General features: G+C 49.2%; 1 protein-coding gene across 2 annotated transcripts in view; it reads left to right on the forward strand.

Annotated features, from left to right (window-relative positions):
• The first annotated feature begins 297 nt into the window (after positions 1-297).
• Positions 298-23,095, forward strand: part of CPLX2 (complexin 2) — an 80,838-nt gene continuing 58,040 nt past the window's right edge. Inside the window, exons 1-2 of one of the 2 annotated variants that reach the window (XM_032260395.1) lie at positions 298-1,080; positions 14,264-14,343. The gene's annotated coding sequence lies outside the window, so the exon portion shown is untranslated. The remainder of the gene's footprint in view (positions 1,081-14,263; positions 14,344-23,095) is intronic. The other variant, XM_032260397.1, reaches the window with a different exon arrangement.

The raw sequence follows: 23,095 nt of genomic DNA on the forward strand, positions 1-23,095 counted from the left end.
GGAAGGAAGGAAGGAAGGAAGGAAGGAAGGAAGGAAGGAAGGAAAAAAAATAAATGAGCAATAACATGAAGAAAAGGAAGTTATTTTGACCTCAGCTTCTCATGTGTACATTCATTCAGCAGATATAACTCAACATCTATTGTGTGCCAGTCACCATGCTAGAAGATGAAGATACAGAGAAACATAAAATATGGAACCAGTTTTTATAAGCCTGGCAACTGAGGGTAGAGGTACATGAGTAACACAATGTGATGAGAAGTGTAGTGGAGGGATGTAAAGGCTGAGGGATCCTAGAGGAGGGAGTGACTGACTGTGATTTAGGGGGCCAGGAAAATTTCCTTGGAAAATGAGGATGTTTCCACTTGCAGATAAAGCAAAAGTAGTAAGGAGGGGAGAAAGTCTCAGCCAAAGTGAAGGGCAGGTGCTAAGGCATCGGGGTGAGCCTGTTCAGAATAAGTGGTCCTCTGTCATGATAGGCAGATAGCTTGTCTTGCTAGTGAAAGACTTAAAATACTTCATAAAAAAGTTAGTTTGGAGAGCTTTCTCTGGGACATAGTAAAAGACGGCCTGGAATGAGGTACTAAAGGCAGTCAGCCCAGTGAATGGAGTTTGCAACAGATCAGGTAAGTAGACCTGCATTTAGTTATTGGTCACAGAAATGGAGAGGGAGAGATATTGCAAAGTCAGGACGCCTTAGAGACAGACCCCTAAGTCTTCGGAACTTCAGGGCAGAGCTGCCTGTGTGGGAACTCTCCCATGTCTCCTTGATTTCACGGCCACCTCTGCAGGCGCCCTCTCTCGTCTCCGCCGCTAGCCCCCGCCTCCTTTCTCCGTAAGCTTGGGTCTCCCTGGGAGCGGGTCTGCCCTTGGGGGAGGTCTCTGGGCTCTGTGCCCTACAGCTTGGCCGACATTCGGGGCAGACAGAAGCAGGGTTCGGCGCCCCCCGCGTGCATGTGTGCTAGCCCAGGCAGGAGGGAGCGCCTCGGCGGAGGAGTCAAGGAAGAGGGGGAGGGAGAAACGCGCCAGAACCTCGGTCCCTGGCTCCCTGGTCGGCCACGGAGGAGCTGCAGCCTCCAACAGGTTCGTAGAACGCGCCCTCGCTCCCTGTGGCTGAGCCACTGTCCTCCGCGGGAGCGGTTGGCGGAGAGACCCCAGCCACAGGCCCCGCGCTCCAGAGCTCCCAGAAGGCGGCTTCCTCCGGCCTCTCCCCCTCCCTGGAGCTCTCAGCCGCGGGCGGCTCTTCCGGGGCGAGGCAGAGGGCGCCTCGGGCTTCTCGCTTCAGCACCACCTCGGGGACAGCTCCCGCGCCAGGCTGGGGAGGGGGGGGTTGTTTCTCCTGGGTCAGCACTGCGGACAGCGGCGGACCGCGGCGGCCGGAAGGGCTACTCCGCACCTTACGCCCGGGTTCCGCGCGGCCGCTGAGGACCGTCCCTCGCCCCCGCGCGCCGGTCCCCGCGCCAGCACAGCGGCGGCGGACAGCTCCCTCCGGCTGCACAGCGAACCGCGAACAAAGACGTGGGGCTGGGGCCTGCAGAGCGCCGGGGGGTGACATGAGGCAGCACAGATCGGGGGATTTCGGCTTCTCCCAGAGCGATGTCACCGGCGAGCTGGGCAGGGGCCTAGCACAGCCGCGCATCTTCGGCTTGGGTCTGCCGTCCGCTGAGGCCTGGCAGTGCAATGGCGGGCCCCAGCTAAGAGTGGGCAAGAGGGTGGAGGGGACGCAGGCACAGAAGGGTCCCGGCTCTGCTGGGCGGTCTGGGCCTAGGCTGAGCTCCTGGCGAGGAGGAAGGAGTGAGCCGCCCCTTCTTCCCTCCAGACCCCCACCCCCACCCCAGCTCAAAACCGCGGACTTCCAAGAGCCCAGCACAGAAGCCCGCGGCTGGCAGCTGCAATCACTGACTCCGGCTGTCCCCAGAACATCCCTAGAAAGTGTGAGGCTGAGTTTCCGTAGGGGGAGGGCGCCGAGAAGCCGCGGGGAAGCCTGACTAACGGGGTAGCTCCGGGCTCCCTCTCTGTCTCACGCCCCCCCCAAAGAAATCCCAGTCCGCGGAGAAGAAATGGGGGAGGGGGCGACCCAGACAGCAGGTTGCGAACTCGGCTTAGACCTGGGAGGTTGCAATTAGCAAGAAAAGAGGTTGAGGGCGTCCGTTAAGCCAGGAGGCTCCCAAAAAGGGAAGCCAGTTCTGAGGCAGGAAAGCATATGTGGAAGAGAAACCTTTTCTCTGAGAGCTGAGGCTGGGAGGGCCCTCAGATCACGTGACACTCTAGATCACTGATTGTCTCCGTGGGAGACCAGGCCTAGGGGGCAGGGATGATTCGCCCAAGGTCACTCAGCAATTTAGTAGCAGAGCTGGGCCTAAAACCCAGGCTTCTTAACTCCTGGGCCTGTTGCATAGCATTCATAGAGAGCTCTTAAAATCCCAGATGCAAGGAGAATATCAGAGTGGTTTACTTACTAGCACGTGACCTTGGGCAAGTGACCTTCTGAGACTATCTTCAGCTATCAAAGAGGAATGAGAAGATTAATTATGCCCACTTGGATGAGGATTTAATGAGCTTAGTGACGCGTAGTAAATACTTAAAAAATGGTAGATCCCATGGCTGCTATTATCCTTTCTGTAAACTTGTACTGGGAACCTATTATATACCAGGCACTGGCTGTGCACTGGGGAGGCAGAGAAGTAACTTGAGGAGGTCACAGGCCAGAAAAGAAAACAAACACTTGCAATATGTTAAGTATCAAGGCAACAGGGCTGTGGGATCTCAGAAGCAGGAGTCACAAACTGTAAGGAAAGACGAAGAAAAGGACCCCAGGCAGATACAGCTTTGTGTCAAGGTCAAGAGATGTGAAATTCCAGCCACCAAGGCAATGTTACTGTGCCAGACAGTCCTCAGGATGCGGCCTGAAAAATGAGAGTGGAGAGAAAGCCTGGAACCAGTCTCCAAAGAGCCTTTTATGATGGAATACTTCAAACATATTTAGAAAAATAGAAAGAATAGTATAATAATCCCCCACATACCCATCATTCAGCTTCAACAGTTGGCCAATTTTGTTTCATTTATACCCACACCCACTCTCATCACACACACCCAATTCACACACACCCACATTCACTCTCATCGCATGCACACACACACACACTGACTTATTTGGAAGCAAACCCAAGACATCACATCATTTCATACAGATGGATTTTAACATCAGTACAACTTCTGCCATTCAGATACTAGACCATCTTGGAAGTCACTAACTCAAATCATGACCTTGCCTCCTCAATCCGTTCTGAACATTTCTGTCCTTTGCAGAATGAGAAGCCACACTATAGTGATGAGCCACATGCATTAAAAGAAATTGTTTCAGAAATAAACAAGGGATACATCAACCCTCAACAGGTTTTACCATGCCAGAATTGTTCATATCCACTGCCTACCCAGACAGATCAAACCCCACAGGGAAAAAGTGAAAGCTTCCCTTTCAAAGTAATCTGAATCATGAGCTCCTAAGGCTAGAAAGATTAACATTATGGAAATCATTGATTTGGAAATCATCAAGCCAACCAGACACATTTTACAAATGAGGAAGAGAGGGGTCAAAAATGGGGAAGAATTGGCCCAAAGTTCCATGGTGCAGAGACCAGAACCAAGATCTTTGAACTTATAAACTTGGGATGCCATTTTCTTTTCTTTTCTTTTTTTTTCCATTTATTTATTTTATTGTATTTTAGGTTTTGGAGTACATGTGAAGATCATGCAAGGTTGTTGCATAGGTACACATGTGGCAGTGTGATTTACTGCCTTCCTCCCCATCACCTACATCTGGCATCTCTCCCCTTGCTATCTCTCCCCTACCCCCCATCCCCCACCATCCCTCCCCTGTTTCTCCCCAACTGAGCCCAGTGTGTAGTGCTCCCCTCCCTGTGTCCATGTGTTCTCATTGTTCAACACCCGCCTATGAGTGAGAACATGTGGTGTTTGATCTTCTGCTCTTCCGTCAGTTTTCTGAGAATGATGGTTTCCAGGTTCATCCATGTCCCTACAAAGGACACAAACTCATCGTTTTTGATGGCTGCATAATATTCCATGGTGTGTATGTGCCACATTTTCCCTGTCCAGTCTATCATCGATGGCCATTTGGGTTGGTTCCAGGTCTTTGCTATTGTAAACAGTGCTGCAATGAACATTCGTGTGCACGTGTCCTTATAGTAGAACGATTTCTAATCCTTTGGATATATACCCAGTAATGGGATTGCTGGGTCAAATGGAATTTCTATTTCTAGGTCCTTGAGGAATTGCCACACTGTCTTCCACAATGGTTGAACTAATTTACATTCCCACCAACAGTGTAAAAGTGTTCCTATTTCTCCACATCCTCTCCAGCATCTGTTGTCTCTAGATTTTTTAATGATCGCCATTCCAGCTGGCATGAGATGGTATCTCAATGTTGTTTTGATTTGCATTTCTCTGATGACCAGTGATGATGAGCATTTTTTCAGATGTTTGTTGGCCTCATGTATGTCTTCTTTTGTGAAGTATCTGTTCATACCCTTTGCCCACTTTTGAATGGGCTTGTTTGTTTTTTCCTTGTAAATCTGTTTTAGTTCTTTGTAAATTCTGGATATCAGCCCTTTGTCAGATGGGCAAACTGCAAAAATTTTTTCCCATTCTGTTGGTTGCTGATTCACTCTAATGACTGTTTCTTTTGCTGTGCAGAAGCTGTGGAGTTTGATTAGGTCCCATTTGTCTATTTTGGCTTTTGTTAATGCTTTTGGTGTTTTGGTCATGAAGTCCTTGCCTACACTTATGTCCTGAATGGTTTTGCCTAGGTTTTCTTCTAAGGTTTTTATGGTGTTAGGTCTTATGTTTAAGTCTTTAATCCACCTGGAGTTAATTTTAGTGTAAGGTGTCAGGAAGGGGTCCAGTTTCTGCTGTCTGCACATGGCTAGCCAGTTTTCCCAACAGCATTTATTAAACAGGGAATCCTTTCCCCATTGCTTGTTTTTGTCTGGTTTGTCAAAGATCGGATGGTTGTAGATATGTTGTGTTGCCTCCGAGACGTCTGTTCTGTTCCATTGGTCTATATCTCTGTTTTGGTACCAGTACCATGCTGTTTTGATTACTGTAGCCTTGTAGTATAGTTTGAAGTCCAGTAGCGTGATGCCTCCCACTTGGTTCTTTTTGCTTAGAATTGACTTGGCTATGCGGGCTCTCTTTTGGTTCCATATGAAGTTTAAGGTGGTTTTTTCCAGTTCTGTGAAGAAGGTCATTGGTAGCTTGATGGGGATAGCGTTGAATCTGTAAATTACTTTGGGCAGTATGGCCATTTTCATGTTATTGATTCTTTCTAACCATGAACATGGTATGTTTCTCCATCTGTTTGTGTCCTCTCTTATTTTGTTGAGCAGTGGCTTGTAGTTCTCCTTGAAGGGGCCCTTTACATTCCTTGTTAGTTGTAGGGATGCCATTTTCTTATCTAGCTCAAAGAGGCTGGAAGGAGGAAAAGGAAGGGGGGAAAGAAATAGCCTTCATATATATATAGTGTAATCACTAAGGCTATAGTGTAATCACTAAGCTGTGATAGTGTAATCACAGCTTACTGCATCCTCAAACTCCTGGGCTTAAGGGGTCCTCTCTCCTCAGCTTCCCAAGTAGCTAGAACTACAGGTGTGTACCACCATGTCCAGCTATTTTATTATTATTATATTTTATTTTTGTAGAAATGAAGCCCCATTATGTTGCCCAGGCTGGTCTCAAACTCCTGGGCTCAATTGATCCCCTTCCCTCACTTCCCAAAATGCAGCTGGGATTAAAGGCATGAACCACCCCACCCAGCCCCTCCCACATACTTTCTAAGTAACCTGATCTTGGTGGCACCTTCTTTCTGGCTGCTGTGCTAACCTCCCAGCTGGCCCCTTAGTTCTCATTAGCAAAAGGCTGCGCAGTCAGAAGCCCAGATCTCATTTCTGTGGATTTTTGCCAGCCCTGCTTGCCTTAACCAGATGTACATAAAGCCTTCCTTTTCCCATTTGCCCTGAATTTGGCTGCATACCCCCTCAGTTACAGACCTCAGCTCCGTAGAGGTGCTAAATGAGTAGTGTTTGACCCAGGTCCTGGCAGGACTCAGAGCTCTTGTGCCTTTTGGGAACATAAAGTCTCCCTGTTACTGATGAAATGTGATGGCCGTGATGGGTATGTGTGTCCTGACTGGGCTCCGGGACTCTGACTCTGCAAGTCAGACTTTTCAGTCTTCAGGAAATCCTCTGCCTACCAAATGGGGAGGGCAGTGTCTCACAAGTTTCCCCAAGTCTTAGGTAGACAATTGACAGTACACGCAAGGAGCTCTTAGCATCCTTGGTGAAGGAAAGTCAGCAGAGAACAGCCAATACAAGTGTCTTGTGTATGGGAGTGTGATTTCAGTCCAGACATAGAAAAGTGATAAAGATAGTATAGCCCAGCTTATGAAATTATCCCAGCCATCAGATTGGGATGAGACTGACTTAGATGCATTATATTACCTGGAACTATTTGAACTGCAATGTATAAGATCCCAAAGGGACTTGGCAGACATCTTGTCTTCCTTCAAGACGCTTACTCATTGAATGGCTATTCTGTGTCAGGCACGATTCCAAGTGATGGTGATATAGCAGAACAAGACACTGTGTGAACTGGTGACACTGAATGACAAGTCAGTCATGTGACAACATGGGGCAGCACACACCAAACAGAGGAAATAGCTCTGGCAGAAGCCCTAATGTGAGCCTGGACTGTAGAGGGACAGATGGGAGGTGGAGTAAATGAGGGGAGAACAGCAGCCGCCAGGGGCAGGGAGGGGCCAGGGAGGAAATCATGCAGGGCCTTCTAGGCCATGGTCAGGATTGAGGCTTTTATTCTAAATGTAATGGATAGTAGCCAGATGGCTTTAAGCAGAGGGGTGTTAAAAAACTGGGTGTTTTTAAAAAATGCCTCTGTTGCTGTGTGGAGAGTGGATGATATGGGGGTGCTGGGCTGGCCACTGAGGCCGGAAGGGTGAGACACAGCCTCTCCCATGCGGAGATGGTCAGCATTCAGCTAAGGAGACAATAGACAAGCCAGACCAACCATAACCCAAGCTAAGGGCTGCCATTGTGAGAAGAGACAAGAAGATTTAAGTCAGCCTGGGAAGCATCAGGGAAGGCTTCATGGAGGTGGGTGATGGATACCTGGGAAAGGAGAGTAGTAAGGCTGCTGCACAGGTGCACCAAGGGGCAGTGTGTGGTAGCTGTGGGGGACATGGCCCAGGAACCAGGCTGCCTAGGTTCAAATCCCAGCCCTGCCATTGAGAAGCTGTGTGGGTTTAGGCAAGTTGTTTACCCCTGTGTGACTCGATGTCCTCATTCTTAAAGTGGAGATGATGAGAGTCCAAATACTTATTTCAAGGGATTTCTGTGAGAGTTAAACAAGTTAAAATATGTGCAGCACTCAGACATTCCTGGCACTCAGAATGTGCCGTATGAGTACGAGTATTCTAAATAAAAAAGGAGCAAAATGGAGATGGGCGAGACGGGCGCACATGCCAAGAAGTGTCCACTAGGGCCCGGCTTGGGCCTCGAATCCCAGGCCGGAGATGCCCGCCTTGCTCTGTAAGCAATGGAGAGCCACTGAAGACTTTTAAGCAGGGGATTCAGAGAAGAGAGGAAGATAAAATTCAAAGGCCCAGAGAGGGAAGGGAACTAACCCGCAGTCACACAGCCAGTTATTGGCAGGAGTCACTGTCCTCCGGCTCCTCCACTGAGTTAATATCTGTAGGAGGGCAAAGGCACTAATGTATTTTGGCCCATCATTGCATCCTCGGAGTCTAGAATAATGCCTAGGATGTTCTCAGTAAATATTTGTGGACTACATTGCTGAATCTGTAGCCAGATGGGCTAGGAAACATCAGAAACCTTGAATCCTCTAGAAGCTCAGTGCTTTCAGGACAATGGAGAAATCACCTCAGGAAAATAAACCAAATTTTCAGAGGTGCTGACGTGGGGTCTCAAGCCCTTCCAAATCCTAGGCTCTCCTGTGATCAAAGACACCACTGCCCACGCTTTCCCTGCCACCCCCTCAATCTGCAACAAGCATTGCTGCATAGGGCTCAGAAGTTAATCTTGGTAAAGTGCCTGGCAGATGAAAACTGTTCCCCAGATATTCAGCATGGTAATTGCCAATGCGGAGAAAATGTGTCTCTACATTTGCAAGAGGCAGGCCTTTGTATTGCACAAAAAAACAGCCATTAGAATTCCTGTCTCTGACTCCTGGGAAGCTGCAACAGCCAGGCGGGCAAGTAGGGTCTTGCAGTTCAAGCAGCAAATGGCAAAAGGCTCCGAGGAACTCAGCCCTGGCTCTCACATCAGGAACCTCCGCAGAGCAGGGCATGGGGCCAGATGCTTCTCCAACAGGACAGAGCCTCAGCCCTGGGCCTTCGTAGATGAAGGATCTTGGGCAAACCCCACCATGTCTCTGAGCTTCAAATTCATCACCTGTAAAATGGGGGTAATACCACCAGGCCTCACTGGGTCATTTTGCACAATGACAGGCACATAGCAGACGATCAGCAAATGTGCTTTTTAAAATTTTTTTATTTTTTTGAGACAAAGTCTCACTCTATCACCCAGGCTGGAGTGCAGGGTTATGATCTCAGCTGACCGCAACCTCTACCTCCTGGGTTCAAGCAATTGTCCTGCCTCAGCCTCCCTAGTAACTGGGATTACAGGCATGCGCCATCACGCCAGGCTAATTTTTGTATTTTTAACAGAGACGGTGTTCACCATGTTGGCCAGGTTGGTCTTGAACTCCTGACCTCAGGTGATCCTCCTGCCTCGGCCACCACACCTGGCCCAAATGTGCTTTCAACTGTGACAATAACACTGTGGGTTAGGGTTATCATCCCATTTCCCAAATGTGAAAACTGAAGCCCAGGGAATGACTCATTGATTCATCAATACTCACTGGGCAGCCCAATGAGCCAATAACTGTTTTAAAGCTGGAGAGACAGTGAAGAGGAAGACAAGGGCCATGCCTTTACAGAGCTCACTTTCTAGTGGGGAGACAGAAACCAGGCAAGTAAACAAAATCATTTCACCAAGTCACATAAATACTAGGAAGTAAAAGGGGGGAGTGTACTGAGGAGGATGAGGCTCTTTAAATCCAGGGAAGCCTTCAAGGAAGAGGCATTGGGGCTGGCATCTGAATGAGAAGAAGCTGCCTGTGAGGCAAGTGTGGAGGCAGAAGGAACAGAACATGCAGAGGACCTAGGGCAAAAACAACCCTGACAAGATTGCAGGACGGAAACCAAGTGAGCAAGGAGGAGAGTAGCAGATGGTGGGAGCAGAAAGGCTGTGAGGCTTGGGGCAGGTGGGGCCTTGCAGGCTGGGGGAGTTTCTCTGTGAGACAGAGGAGTGGTGTGATCTAAATTGTGCTGAAGTCACTTTCCTCAGTCACACAGCCATTAAGGGGCAGATGGGGTGAAGCCCATGTCAGAGTGATCCCCTGGGCCCTCCTTCAGGCCACAGTTCCTGCTGCCATCTCTAGAGCAGGTCAGCCAAGGGGCAAGCCAAGTGATGCATCTGCAGGACTCACCTGCTGGAAAATAAATCCATCGGTGCTGGAGGCCGTGCTGGCGCTGCAGTACCTTGCAGGCAGCATCCTAATCCTGGAAGGATGCGGTGGGAGGGGATGACTTCAGTCTACCAGGACTGGGGTGGGGCCAGGATCCTGAAGAGGATGCTGAAAACTTGATCAAGACAAATAACTTTTAATGCAATATTTCTTTTAAAAAAAATAATGCAAAAACTGATGAATAAAATACCAAAATTTTAAATAAAGACAGGATACAAAAGAGCAGGGATTAGGGTGAGGAAGGTGAAATGAGTTGTGCATAAGCAGGATCTAATCTCGGCCCTAAGACGTTCACTCAACTGCAGGGATACTGCCTGGGCCAAGCCCTGTTCCCACTAGAAGCCAGTATCAGGAGCCAGTCTGCTCATGGCGAACTAAAAATAAGAAAGTGGTCCTGGTAGGGGCCCCAGAGAACACTGCCTGCCTCGGCTGTGGAGACAGAGCCCCAGAGAAAGGATCACACATCAAGGAGGCGATAGTGGGCCTGTACCCAGTGCTGTGTAGGATCAGACCCACCCCTTGTACGCTTTAGGAGCCTAGTGAGGTGCATTGCACCTCAAGCCTCAATTCCCTGTCTCTGAACTCAGAACTAATAAAACAGCCACCAGGATTCAGTAAGATACTGGTTGATTTCCTCCAACGCCTGGCTACTCAATGTGTGGTCCACAGACCGGCAGCATCAACATCACCTGGGAGTTTATTAGAAATGCATGATCTCAGCTGCATCTCAGATGCACTGGATCAGAACCTGCATTTTAACAAGACCCCCCTGTGATTGACAAACACGTTTAGGCCTGAGGACCTGGTCGATTCTTGGCACATAAAAGATGCTCATTAAATGTTAGTGCTACTCCCCTGACTACCCAACCCTGTTAAATTCTAACTTCAGACAAGAGGAAAAATCCAAGATGTAAAAAGAGATCCTGAGGTGGACACCTCTTGCATTTTAAACCAGTTTTGAAGCCAGGGACCCTGGCCAAGATCTTTCTATACTTAACTGTATGGGCCCTCCATTTTGTTCATATGTAAAATAAGAATAATAATAATAGGTAGCTTCTATGGTTGATGTAATATTAGGAAAACACTCAGCACAATGCTTGGCACATAGTAATTGTTTGGTAAACTCTTCCTGCCATAGCTGCTTGCTGGTGGTGGGTCAATGAATTTCAACAGAGCACAGAAGACCATATGATGAAATAAAATCAATAACATTCTATTATTATTTGCCATTTGTAAAGCACTTTCGTTGATACAATTTCAGCCAACTCTAACAACCCTTTTGAGTAAACATGAGCTCTATCCATTTTTAGAGAAAAAAAATCTAGACTCAGGGATGAAATGACTTGTCCAAGTTAACTACGATTTAAATCCCTGAAGTCTGACACTAAAATCTGTGTCAGCAACACAGCATCCAAGCAATAAGCATGGAAAATATCAAAAACGAGATAAGACCACATTAGACTGCAGAGATCCCTTTTTATTTTACAGAAGGGAAAACTGACACCTGCGGAGGGGAAGAAATTTGTGCAAGATCACTCCCACAGAGCGTCAGCTCTGGTATCAGAACCCGGCTCCCAAGGCTTCCCGTGTCCAGACCACCTCCCTTGCCTAGTTGGCCAGCCTCCACCTGATGAGCCCAGCAGGCTGCAGGTGGCAGGTTCCCTGGGCGGGTCTGGTGGTCAGGGGACATCCCAGCCCCACCTTCCCTTCTAGCGCAGTCAGAGGAGGAGCTCACGTTGCCAAGGGGAGGGCTGCAAGGTTGCTAGGACACGGTATGCAAGCAGTCAGGTGATAGGGGAAGCCTTTGCTGGAACTGGCACTAGGACCTGCCACAGCGATTTTCTTGCAGCTGGGACAGAACCTCCAACTCCACAGGGTGGGTCAGCTGACAAGAGGGTTGACTGCCACATATGCCCATGTCACCGCTACACACACATCCAAGCCAGCAGGCTGAGCCCCATTCTCCCTCAGCTCCGCACCTCATCAAGCCCTGAGTCTTGCTACCTACTCCTCCTATCTTTGCCACCCCAAGCCACTGCCTTAGCACCATTCCCTGTCCACAGCCTGTTAAGAGCACCCCAGACTCCCCACCCTCATGCTCCCATTCTCATCCCTGAGCCCCTGAGGTGCCCAGAAGGATCTAGAACACAGAGCTGAACCCTGCAATGGCTCCCCATCACCCTCAAGGTGAAGCTCAAGCTCCTTTAAGGCCCCTTCTAAACTGGATCTGACAAACTGCCAGTCTCTTTTTTTGCCCTGAGGCTCCAGCCAAGCCACCTTCCTCCCAGTGCCCTGAGTAGACCATGCCTCCTCCGTGTCTTTGCAGATGCTCTCCCTTATACCTGGAAAGCCCTTCCTTTCCCACTGTCCACTTGGCCTCCACAAATCCTCAGCTCCAGACTCACCTTTTCAGGGAAGCCCTCCCAAATTCTCTAGGGTGCCAAAGAGAGCAGCACGTTAGAGAAACCCACATTAGAGGGGGTGGCACATTGTAGCTTAACTATCGGCTTTCCTGCTTGTGTCCCCATTTGGCTGTGAACTTTTTATGTCTCACTCACAGAGTTAGACAAGAGACCTGGGTTTTCACCATGTGAGATCAAGGCCTCTCTGGCATCCGTGCCATCCTCTGTGTGGTGGGGGTTATGACATTGGCCTTGCCAGACTAGCGGGAGAATTAGGGATTTATGGATGTGAGGGCTGGGCACACAGCAAATACACTAAAGGGGGTGGCATTGCTCTTTTATTTATACCAACACCACCAGTGCCCAGCACAGAGGCACAGAGCGCTCACTAGCAAGTGCGTGCTTAACGGGCCCCTCGCCTGTGCAGGAGAAGAGCTGGTGTGTGAACGGGCTCTGTGAGGAGTGACACTCCCTTCTAAGTTGTAATGATTTTGGCAGTTAATGCTCTTGACTCTCCCTGCCTCCTAGACGTAAGTCATCCCAACATGTGTTCTGCCCACTCTTCATTCATGGAACAAAAGTTTACTAAGCACGTACTATGTGCCAGATGACACAATAGCTGGGGCTGAGCAGTAGGTAGACACTAAACACACGATTGTACCACCTCTCCGTCTTTCCTTCCCTTCTTAAAGGCCAGCCTTCTGTCCCTACACACAGGTGGTCCCACCTGAGGACAAGGAAGCTGCCATTTGCTCCCAGGTGCTCGTTCCTTGGGCAGACAGCAGGCTGCAGCTCGCAGGCGCCCACCCCTTCTCCCTCCCCAGCAAGCTGGAAACAGGAACATCTGCCCTGTTTTTAATCCAGTTGCTAGTTTCAAATACAAATATTAGCTCTCTGAGAGCAGGGACCATGCCTGGCCTTTTCACTGCCCTGTCACCAGCATTTAGAACACAGCCTGGTAAAGTCACTCGCCCACTTAGTTACTCATTCATTCACTCAACAGATACTTATCAAGTCCTGCTAAAACCAGGCTCTGGGGAAACAACCAGGCTCGGCCCCAAGGAGCTCCTATGCTAGCAATGGAGGAGGTGAGGGAAGCCGGGCCTGAGGGTTTGTTAGGAATTAATGTTGCCTGGAGTCGGCTGATCCCTGTGGGAAGCCCTGATTCACTCTACACCGTCTCCGTGATCTGCTTCAACCTTTCATGCCTTTCAGCCTTAGTCCTCACCTCTGCAAATGATACAATAATATCTGCTCCTGGATCCACTGAGATCAGAGCAATGGTTACTAAAAGAAGAGGAAATTGAGAGTTGGGGGAGGAGGCGACAGGTTGTCCTGGGGTGCACATTGCAGCCCCTTCAGTTGCTGAGTCCGTGGTGCCCCAACCGAGTGAGGCCCTGGCTGCAGCAGACAGCAAGAGTAGGAGAAGGAAGAGCCGCAGCTCCACGCCTACCCCCGAGTGATCTTCACAGACCATCTCCCCCTCTCCACGTCGGTATTCTCATCCATAAAATGAGGACGAAACGTCGACCTCACTCGTCCTAAATCTGTGATAGCAAATCGGGCAAATTTGTCACAATGCTCAGTCAACAATGATTTACTGGCGTTTGCCATCTGCCTGGCCTTGTGGCAGAGCTCTGGAAACAGTCATGTAACAGCCAACCTTTGCCTTTTACAGAATGCATGGTGCCCCCTGGAATCAAGCACAGGAAAGTAATTAAAATTTGAGGAGCTACAGTATAAAAACTGTCTTTACAGATGTGATCTTATTTAACAACAGTAATAATAACAAGCACTTATATAGCACTGAGTGTATGAGGTCGGTGCTATTAGAAGTCCCATTTTACAGATGAGGACACTGAGGTTCAGAGAGGACATCCCCAAAGCTGGAATTCAAAACTAGATATGATTGATGATAAATCCAATCCCTTTACACCAATCAGAAATCACATTTAAGTAAGGAAAGTATGATCAGTGGTAGGATCTAAGTGCTGCCTGCACCAGTGGACAGATGGGTAACTACTGTCAGATTGGGTGAGGTGGGCCAGGAGTTGGGTGTGACGGCAGGCAGGGCCCCAACCTGCCCAGCGCTTTGCTGGAATCAAGAGCAGCAGTGGTGGCCTCAGGAGAGGGAAGGGCATGCCTTCACTGGGGTCTGGGGCTCCAGCAAGGCAATTTCCTAGAAGCTCTCTCCTCAACCCTCAACCTCCTCTCTCCTCCTCCAGGAAGGTGCGGTACCTGCCATGCTATCTGCTCTGCTCACTGACTGAAGGTGCCTGCATCCCAGCTCTGCCAGGAAGCAAAGGTAAGGGCACTGCTCAGCGCCAAACCCTCGATAGTGTTAAGGGCGTCCCTCACCCCTGGAGCCTGGATGAAGGGGGCATGTCTTGCCAAGAACGATCTTAAGATGGAATGAGATGGATCAGTGGGACAGTGTGGTGGAATGGTGTTTACCTTGCATTTTCAGAGCCATTTACAACAGAGAAGCACTTTCTTGTGCATTGTCTCATTCAGTGCTCTCCAAAAAGCCTGAGATGGATAGTATTATCCCCAGTTACAGATGAGAAAGATAAAGCTCAGTGAGGAAAGGACTTGCCCAAAGACACACAGCTGGTAGGTAGCTAAGGCTGAATTCTAAGCTTTTTCATGTCTGTATCCCAGTGGCCTATGCACATTGTAGGTGCTTGGTACATGTTTGATGAATGAATGAGTGAACTGATGAACTGCCCAAGATGAATGGAAAGGCAGGGCTGGGCTGGCACTTGGCTCTCTTGTCACTGTCAGATCCTGTGCTCTTTCTGCTGAGCCATGGCTTCCTGCACTGATGAGCTCAACATCCCCCCTGCCACCCCCTCCCCAGCCCAGTATCCAAAGCATCTTGTGGGTGGAGCAGTCAACCTCAGCTCTTCTTCCAGGTGGCCGGCCAAGCTCGGATCACACCCGGCGTCCCTCATCCACCTCTCCTCTTCCCCGCCACCCACACAACCAGTAATCCAGTGTGCATAGTTGTAAACTTGTTTCTTTAAATAAACAGTCTTGAGTTTCATACCAAATAGTCTCTTAAGAGGAGGAACGTCTCCAGGCCACCTCGTATTTAGCATACAGTGAGCCACATATTTGCACAGAGAGAGTGTATGTGGATATAGAGATCGCTTGATCGCTATAGATATCGTTGCTCATCCAGATGGGAGCTATTTATGATGCTGAGTCATTCGCAGAGAATGCCACTGAGGAATTCCAGGCTGGGCTCTGAGCCCCAGCGTCACAGACCTCATGGCTCTCTGCCTCGGCTTCACTGTTCACAAATGAGAGGTGGGAGGGGGGTCCCCCATCACAGAGCTGGGACAGAAGGGAACATTTTGGCCACAGAAAATGAAGACTTGCTCATAAGCAGTTCCTAGTGTAAGTCATCCTCCTCCCTTCAGAGCACTGGGGACATATTGTCCAATTCCTTCATTGTATAGGAGAGAAAACTGAGACCCAGAGTGGGGAGGGACTAGCCCAGTGTCACACAGAGAGTCGGGGACAGAGCTGGTGCTAAAGCCCAGACCTTCTGGCTGCTGTCTGGGGTTTCCACATTCCCAGCAACCTTCTTCAGGTTTTGTCTCCAATGTCTTGGCATCTCCTCTCCCTGAGGAGCTTCTCATCTTCCAAAATGTGGAGTTGTCACTCAGCTCTTGCACCTTTGGGCTTTTCTGGGACAAGGGCTGAATCTGGATTGTTTGGGTACTGCAGCCCATGCTTAGTGCAAGACCTGCACATACTGGGTGCTTGATGCTTGTGTACTGAGTGTTATATAAGCCCAAACTCAGTACCAATTCCCGGGGAACCCATTTGGAAAAGCACCCATCTATCTCCACCCTCTCTTTCTTGTCTCTAAGCCAGTTCCCTATCCATGCAAAAATAGACTCCCTCCCACTCACCACCCACCTCTGCCCAATTCTATAATGAATCAATTTTATTAATAGGCTTTGGGATGGAAACTTGACAGAGGCTTTTTGTGAAAGTCTTGCTTTATCTCCCTATATAGTTCACTTCTCAAAGAATTCTAATAAACTGGTCAGGTGGGATTTCGTCTTACATAAAATATTCATCAATCCACTCTTTCCCTCTGTATAGAATGTGTTGGTTTAAGCATTCAGTGATCTCTATCCTGTGTTATAGATTCTATTCAATTGTTCTAAGAGGCAGTGGGATGAGATGGAAAGAGCACGAGCCTTGGAATAGGGCCAGGTTGAAGTCCAGCTGGCCCCTTACTGGTTTTGCATTCATACTGATTACTCTGAGGATTAAATGAGATAATATCTGTAACGGGAATGGCACATAGTAAGGTCTTGATGCAGGTTTGTGAATAAATGAATGAATGATTGGCTCAGGACCCATATGAGCCAGATCTTAAAGGTAGAGGAACCAGCCGACTCTGTAATCTCAGTTAATAAAGTCATACTACTCAGGGAGGGTGATTTGAAAAGTCTTGGGAAGCGAACTTCAAGATTCAGCTGTTGGTTGTTGGTTGACCTGTCTCCAGTCCAGAAAGGAGAATCTTTCTCCAGCTCCTTGTGCAATGCGTTCCCTCAGCTCAAGAAAAAGTTTGAGTCTGGAATCTGTGTTCAAAACAGAAAACTCCTTGAGAGTCAAGATTGTGTCACTTTAATTTCTGGATTTTGCTTTCTCTCAACTGGAGCCGGGCTCAGGGTGGTATGGAATAGGCAGAGAGGTCCACAGCACATATTCATGGAGTGGGGTTCAGGTGCATTGACTTGAGTTAACCTGAGTTGACTTGGCTTGAATTGACTTGAGTTGTTCTGAGTTCCCCAGTGGATTCAACTCTTGGGACCACCAAGAGAGAAGCTTCCTGGAACTTGGACTTAGCTAAGACCTGGCTGGTCTCAGAACACAGGAGAGACTTCACAGGTGATGTTCTGGGGACATTATATGGGCCTTCCAAAGATGGAGGCCTTCCAGAGAGGACCAGGGCTATGGTCAGCACTGAGGGGCTGGATAGCAGTCTTGACTCGGTCAGGAGGCACCACAAGACTAAATGTCCTTAGGAATCTCTAAAACCTATTGGAACTCTACCAGGACTTTTTCATATTTTTAAGGCAACAGATGCTTCTCTTACTGGCCTAGGAGGATCTCTTTGGGGTACCCACTTCAGCGGGAGGATGGTCTCCAGGTTGGAGGGTCAACTAGACTCAGCAATGTGGAGAGGAGACAGGCTGAGGCTGGGAGCCAGGCAGAGCTTCATACTACCAATGCTGGGGCCATTGTAAGTGGGTCCTCCCATGGAAGTGAGGATTTAGGGATTGGAGTGAGATACGATTCTAACTCTAGACTTACATCAGAAAGTGTTTGCTAAAGGGAAAATAACCCAGAAAGTACAGTGGGAAATCAGGCAAGGCCTCTAGCCTCACCATGCGGAGGGCTCCCAGCACTGCTCCGGCCCCTTGGCCAGCCCCATCCCAGGCCCTGCCCACCACAGAATGCGGCCAGCACCTGAGGGAGACAGGAATGAGAACACCAGTGAGTTTCACGGGGGCAGGGGCTGTCCGCACCCCTACCGCACTTGACCAGTGTCTGTCTCTCACATGGGTCTGGGAACCCACCAAAAGAAATATGTTCCATTCCTCTCATCCCCCTTTGTACCCTCTAAAAATCTGCATCCCGATTATAAGACATCGGTGTTTGATGAGTGAATAATTAGGTCAGAGTAAGACTTAGAAAGCCAGTGGAAGATTTCAAAATGGCAAAATGGAAAATTTCAAGATTTCAAGGTGGCCAAGATCCAAGGCAGGGCCACCTGGCCAGAAAAAGTAACAGAGACCTGGAAGCTGCCCCTCAGGCGTTTGGCTCATGGAAAAAATGCACCAAATGGAGTCAAGGGACAGGGTGGTGCAGTACGGGTTTGAAGTAATGTTCCTCAGCATCCTGGGCTTCTCAGAAGGGTTCTCAGGGCCCATTAGAGGATGGGTGTGGGGAAGGGAAGGCCTCAAAGAAGAAGCCTTGGATCCTCCAAACCCATTTCAATCACAAAAGCTTCGCTGTTATCTGTTATATATGTTGTTTTTCCTCCTATATTTTTACTGTTAAAGGGTTCTTTTGAGTTTAAGAAGTGCATTTGGGAAAGCACTGGCATTGAAAGAGCCTAGGCCTTTAGAGGTGGATTGGATTCAGATCGCAGCCACATCCCTTTCCGCCCGTGGGGCTTAGGGCAAGTGTCCTTTTGAGCCTCCACATTCTCAGCCACGAGCCACCCACCCAGGTCTGTGTGAGCACAGCTAAGATCCTTTGGTACCTCCCGGAGGCTGGCACACATGTGATTGATTGATGCTGTACAAGATGACTTTAGGTGGTATATGGATGAACATTTATTATTTTAATAGCTCACAACGGATGCGTGTTAGAAACCAACAGCACACCAGACTGTGATTTATGGAAACAATATAGCATTTCCTTTGAAAATAAAATTATGATCTTTTTAAAAAGGCAAATCGACTTTAAGAGAAATACTAAGTGATAGGGTGGAAGGCATGAAGGCGGCACATGAATGACTGAAATGTGGGGGAAATTGAGAGAATCGAAGTAAAACACCAATCACAATGTCTGTCACTTAGGAAGGGCTCAAAAAGTTAGTTCTTATATCCTTCTCTTTAGCTTAGCTCCCTGGGATGGTTGAAACTAGAACCAACCAAAAATAAAAAAATACAAAACAAAAGCAAAGCTCCTTGGGGCAAAGTGGATGCCCAGGCCCAGTCAGCCTGGATCAGTGTGGGGTGGGTGTGGGGCAGGTGGCCGTGGATCCAGCCCTGATGGCAGAAGTGGTCATGTGGCCAGGGAGCTGGCCGCAGATGCAGAGGCTGCTGAGGTAGCATTTCCCACAAGATGGGCACAGACCATCGGCATCCATGAGATGATTTGAAGAGTTATTCAGGCACAAATTAAATAGCACTGGGAGAGAGTGACTGCCTTTTCGGTTGATTACATCAAGGAGAGAGTCTCAATTGAAGGTTAGCCTCTCCTTAACCATGCTGATTTCCTTTCCAAGGAAGAGGCTTAGCCTTCAGCCAGCAACAGTATCTAGCTGGAAGTGGATAACGATGTTTTATTTTCCATGAATTTGTATTTAACCATGGCCATCTATTTACAGAACAGGATACTGCTTTCCTGTTTATGAGAAGGATCTTATGTTCCCTTTTCAAATATATGTATTAAAGGTCAAAAAAAGAATCTGTTACTTTTGCTAAGCATAAAATGAGTAATAGTAAATGCAAGATGCACACAAGGAAAATAGATAGAGGTGCTGAATGACTGAGGGGAGAGTAATTGGCAAGGGTGTTGCAAGGGGTTCTGTGGCTCCAGAGCCCATGCTGGAACCAGAGGCAGGGATGTCTCCAGGCCCCACCACGGCCTCTGGGGAAGGCCCCCCCTGGGCAGGGCAAAGGAGGCCCCATCCTAAGAAGGAAAGAGATTGTTGGGCAGGTGAGCCAGAGCCTCTGGCCTGAGCCAGGAGTGCAGAGACCAGGGCAGCAGCCTGGCCAGCAGTCAGTGAGGCCAGGGCTACCACCAGAGGGTGGGTCTGAGACAGGCCCCAGGCCTCTGGTTTCTGACAAGGTTGATTACATCCAGAAGAGAGTCTCAACTGGAGGTTGTGATCCAGTGGTTCATCATGACCCGAATTATCCAGAGGGGCAGGAAGGAGCTGACGATCAGGAAGAGGCAGCCTGTGCCAGCCTGGTGCTCAGGGAATCAGGTGTGAACCTAAACAGTTCATAGCAGTCCTAGAAGGGGCATTCCCTGTTTCTCTACCCTGCCTGGCCCCAGGCTGAGCATAGGGGCAAGAAATGAATCTGTGGCAAGCCCTGAGCTTGGAGGAGTGGGCAGGCATGTAGATGATAATATGAAAACCGAATGAGTATTGCTGAGATAAAGAAAAGTTTGATGGGGAATGTGGGAGCTCAGGGTGGGGGTAGCTGGCCCACTAGGGAGTGGAAGGATGAGGGGGTGAATGGAAAGTGGGGAGAAAAGGGATGCCAGCTAGAGGGGCACCATGGGCAAAGGCACAGAAGTGAAAATCAGCCTGCTGTGTGGAAGACCCACCCCTTTCTCTAGTGCTCGAGCAGGCAGTGGCGACGGCTGGACTGATCCAGCAGCAAAGGGCCTTGCATGACAGCCACAGAGCAGAGGCCCTGTCCCAGGCTAGGAGGAAGCCATGGAAGGGCGAGTTGCTCTTCATTTTTGTTTTTTCAGGAAAAAAAAATATTGAACTATCACCTACATTCATAAAGTGTTCCTAACATAAGTTTACAGCTCAGTGAGTTTTCAAAGTGAACACGCCCATGTAACCTTGCCCAGCTCGACAGAGAAACTTGCCAGCATCATAGAAGCTCCCTTTGCTCCCCTTTCCAGTCCCCATCTCCCTGCAAAAGGAGCTGCTGTCCTGACTTCTGATTTCATAGAGTCATTGGCTATTTTTAAACTTCACATAAATGAAATCAGGCACTGTTGGATTCTCGCTCAGCAATGATGGAGGTTCTCTTGAGTTGTTGCACGTGGCTATAATTCATTCTCATTTGCTCCAGTGAATCCCATCGTGGGACTAGACCGAAATGCAGTTCTAGTGTTGATAGCCACTCGGGTTGTTTTCAGCTTGAGGCTCTTGGGAGAAGTGCTGCTATGGAGATTCTTGTATGTGTCTTTGGAAAAACACATGTACACATTTCCAGGGGTTTATGCCAAGGAGTGGAGTTGCTACATCACAGGAGATGCAGGTTCAGCTCTAGCAGCTACTGTCAAATGTTTCTTCCAGAATGATAGTTGTAAGTTACATTCCCTACTGTAGCTATGTGGTGGAATTTCCAGGAGCTCCAAACCCTCAGCAACATTTGGCATTTTCCTTCTTTTCCATTTCAGCCATTCTGGTGGATGTGTAGTGGTTATCGTTGGAATTTTTATTTCCCCAATGACGAGTAGGTTGAACACCTTTTCATATGCTTCCTAGCCATTTGGACATCCTCTTTCCCAAAGTGTCTATACAAGGCCCCAGACGGGGAGGGTCAAGGTCTGCCTTTCATTTTAGAAAGTTATCTCCAGCAGCCAAGTGGAGTGACTGGATTGGAAGTGGGTGTCCTGGGACCTCTGGCTGATACCAAGGGGATCTCTTAGGTAGATGATACCAGGCTTCATCTGCTTCCTCTGCCTTCTTAACTCCTCACAGCCACCCTTTGACCTCACAGGTCAAAAGTGTTATCAGTATTTCACAGAGGAGATGGCCCGGCTTAGAGAGGGGAAGGACCTGTCCAAGGTCTCACAGTGGGGTGCTGAGAGGGGAGCTAAGAGGGGAGCTGGGATCTCCCCACCAATCTCAGCCTGAAACAGGCAGCCCAAAGAGTAGAACAGAAGGGAACAAAAAGAAGGTGAAGAAGCAGCTACAAGGATATCTATCTCACTCCTTATTTTGCAGGAAAGGAAATTATCCATCTCTCTACCTAATTCCCTCCTCTTCCTTCCTCTCTCTCTGCATCACATCAAAAGTCCCCACAGAGGTGAGCAGCCATCAGGAGGTGAGTGTCCTCAGCCTGAGACTGTGTTGGAGGCCCGGCGATGTGAAGGGAGCCAGACTGGTCAGCTCCTGTCTCTGCCACCACCCCCCACATGGCCCTGGACTGATCACATCACCTCCCCGAACTTTCAGCTCTTTACCTGTTTCAACAATCCCTTCCTCTGGGCCTTGTCGGGAGAAGTCACTGACGCAAACTGATGCAGTGCCCAGCAGGGTGCCTGGCGTAAGGCGGCCCTTAGTTTACTTGGCACACACTCATTCCTTCCCTGGACACTTCTAGGACTGGCGGGGCTCCCTGTCCTGCCCAGGCCCCCTCATCCTGGGTAGCAGGGTCAGCCTCCTCACGTCTCATGCAGCCACAGCAGGCCGCTGGTGAGTTCCTTGCTGCCTGAGAGCAGGTGTGGTGGGCCAGGCATGGCATCCCTCCCCCCAGGACCTCTTCCCCCGGCAGCTGCCCGCACTCAGGCTGACAGCCACACAATGAGTCCCAGAAGGGCCTTTCTTCTCTCAAGGGCTCTCATCTCAGAGCCCAGAGGCCTTTATTTTAGGCGCTGTGGTTGATAAAGTGCTTCATCAATGCCACCTCCAAGCAGCAGCCCCTGCCCCCTACCACACACAGCACGTGTTACCATCTCACCCGTCCTGTCCTTCCACTCCTTAATGCAAGCCGTATTTTTGTGAGCATCTGCAGGCGCTGTGCTAGGCACCTAGAGGCCTACCAGCTCCCTCCCTTCACGGAGTTTCCTCTGCATCGAGAGAAACAGACAGTAAACAAGCAGACAGACACGGTAAACAAGATGACTTTGGATGGCGCTCAGGGCCATGGAGATGACAGAGAAGGCTGTAACAGAGAGGGATGGACAGTAGGCCGCTCAGTCCCAGAGCAGAGTCGGGGAACTCCCAGGCCCGCTGCCTGGGACAGTGTGTTCTCTGGTTTGGGCTCTTCCTGGAGGGAAGAGTCACACTGCAGACCTCCTGGGGATGGTCCCAGGATTTGGCCAAAGAGCTTGGTGCTCCTGATCCCCAGCTTTCCTCCATCCATCAGCTTTTCTTTTCCCACTCCATAGGATTTCTTCCTCCCAACTGTACTGGATCTTGAGCAAACAGTCCTTTTCTGATGGTTCCCATCCTCAGGGTCAAGGGCAACTGAACCCCAGACAGGGCCAGCAGAGGTCCTCAGCTCTGTGCAGGCAGGAATCTGTCTCCATTCTCGAGCCACCACCTTCTCTCCCTCCTTCACCCCCTTGCTGACTCAGTCTCTGTGTCTCTGTGCCTCATCTCACTTTTCTCCTTTACTCTCATTCTCCTAAATTTACTTTTTTTTTTTTTTTTTTTTGAGACGGATTTTTGCTGCTGTCACCCAGTCTGGAGCGCAATGGTGCAATCTCAGCTGACTGCAACCTCTGCCTCTCGAGTTCAAGTGATTCTCCTGCCTCAGCCTCCCAAGTAGGTGGGATTACAGGTGCCCACCATCACACCTGGCTAATTTTTGTATTTT

Source organism: Sapajus apella, unplaced genomic scaffold (assembly GCF_009761245.1).
Source record: "Sapajus apella isolate SASKATOON/1434 unplaced genomic scaffold, GSC_monkey_1.0 scaffold117, whole genome shotgun sequence".
In the NCBI taxonomy this organism is placed as follows: domain Eukaryota; kingdom Metazoa; phylum Chordata; class Mammalia; order Primates; family Cebidae; genus Sapajus; species Sapajus apella.